Here is a 2,230-nt window from a genome sequence, read left to right as displayed (position 1 = left end):
AACTAACAGAAGTGTTTGTTTATTGATTAAGTTTGTGTTAAAGAATTAAGTTCATCTAAACTTCAAAAATTAAATAAATTCCATTTATTTGTTAATAACTAGGTTCATTTAGTAGTAGATATATTAACTAGTCAAAACCGTTCCCTGTGATTGACACCCAACTTACCAAACTATTATATAATTCGACTAGGTACACTGCCTAGGTGCAATTTAGTTAGTTAACTTAGTTAGGTTATAAATATAAAATTAGGTGTAGCTTATTGTATGTATCAAGTTTTTGGCGCCGTTGTCGGGGAACGACTTATTTGATTGTTTGTTTATTTGCTTTAGATTGATCGATCCTTTTTGTAGGGTAAAACCTGCAAAAAGTTTATTTTCTAGCTTTAGGTTTTCTTTCAGTACCTGATTCATGACGTGAGCCTTAAGCTCATGACGTGAATTCAATAGTTTCTTGTTTTCTTTGTTTTTCTTTTATTTTAGTTTTTGTTCAGTTTTATGTTTTTATTTTTGCTTATTTTGCAGGAGTTCATGACCAGAGGCTCCAACACACCTTTGGTGCCACCACTTGAAGATCCAGAGTCGGCCCTTCACAAAAAGAAGAATAAGAATGTGAAAAAAGATCAAACACCAAAGAAGACACCTTACAAGAATTCAAGTTAGTGTTCTCAAAGAAGTCGGGGAAGAAAACGAAAGAGTCGAGTTCATCTACAAAGAACAAGACCAAGGTTGAAAACTTAGATCAAATACCTATCCCAACCAAATCCAAATATGATACCGAGCCTGAATTTAAATTATATACGAGTGAACCTAAGAACGAGCCAAGAAATGAGATGGCAAATATTGAAGAAATGTCAATGTGAGCTTACAGGAAGCGAATTCAAGATGATGTTGGCCCAGGGTTAGTACAAGGGGCAATTCCTGCCACTGCCACATTTGAGTTGAAGGGACACATCCTTAATATACTTAAGGATGTTCCATTTTATGGAAAAGATTATGAGGATGCTTTTAAGCATCTAGACATCGTCAATGACATTGAGGATTATTTCAATGTCCCGAATGTTAATAGAGATACCATCTTGCTAAGGATGTTTCCCGTTACTTTTAAGGGAGCTGCTAAGGATTAGTTGAAAGCACTTCCACCTGGTACAATCACTACTTGGGATCAGATGCACGAACAATTTTTGGACCGATTTTTCCCACCATCGAAGATAACTAAACTTAAGAAGGCAATACCCAACTTTGAGCAACAACCGGGGGAGTCACTATACGAGGCTTGGGAGCGTTACAAAAGGTTGTTAAGGAATTGTCCTCAACATGATCTTAATGTCCAACAACATATATCGATTTTCTATGGTGGCGTCAATGTTATGACAAGGAGACTCCTTGATTCTCAAGGGCCACTGACAAAGAAAAATCCAAGGGAGGTCAAGGAGTTAGTTGAAGAATTCGCAAACCACTCTCGTGAGTATCACAACCCAGGACACGATGGAGTAAAAGGTAGTGTAGGTGCACATTCTGAAGAGATGGCTGCTATGATGGCGATGCTCAATACTATGGACCCGAGATTGACCCAAATGGACCAATTAATTCATGCAATAAGAGTTGGTTGTGAAAGATGCAGTGGGCCACACTTGACTAAGGCTTTCCATTTGGATGAATATGGGAACAAGAAGGCTCAAGTTTGCTACTCGAGTGGGGACAAGTACGATGAAGACTGGATGAAACCAAAGAAAGAGTGGCTGCCTTACGATGAGTATAAGAAGCAAAAGGAAGAGGAATATAAGCAGACAGGCCGAGGCTTCTATCAAAAAGAGCAACCACCAGCTGAGAAGAAAGTAGACTTGGAAAACATTTTGACCTGATTTATGGAAGCGTCCGAGAAAAGGCATGATGATACTGATGCAGTGCTAACAGAACACATGAACATGATGAAAGAACATCACAAAATGATGATTGACCAGCAAGCCTCCTTAAGAAATCATTAAGCATCAATCCATAATCTAGAAGTCCAAGTTGGTCAACTCACTAATTTGGTGAGCAACAAATTATCCTCACAATTTCCTGAAAAAAAAATAATAATGCTCAATCTCATGGTATGATGATTGATACTGAAGAAGAGGCCATCTCTGAGTTCTTAGGAGCACTAGAGGAGGAGCCAAATCCATCCGGACCAAAGCCAAAGAAGTCGAAGCTCGAAAACGAAATTTTTTGCTGAAATACCAGACTCACG

General features: G+C 38.3%; 1 non-coding gene across 1 annotated transcript; it reads right to left on the bottom strand.

Moving 5' to 3' along the window:
* Positions 1 to 1,214: 1,214 nt before the first annotated feature.
* LOC144999182 (small nucleolar RNA R71) lies at positions 1,215 to 1,321 on the bottom strand. The gene has a single exon (XR_013660703.1). It is a non-coding gene; the product is annotated as a small nucleolar RNA R71 (small nucleolar RNA).
* Between the last annotated feature and the right edge of the window lie 909 nt (positions 1,322 to 2,230).

This window comes from Lactuca saligna, chromosome 5 (assembly GCF_052625555.1).
Source record: "Lactuca saligna cultivar CGN05327 chromosome 5, ASM5262555v1, whole genome shotgun sequence".
Taxonomy (NCBI): Eukaryota; Viridiplantae; Streptophyta; class Magnoliopsida; order Asterales; family Asteraceae; genus Lactuca; species Lactuca saligna.
The sequence above is the reverse complement of the archived record's forward strand: the minus strand, read 5'-3'. Positions and strand labels throughout refer to the sequence as shown.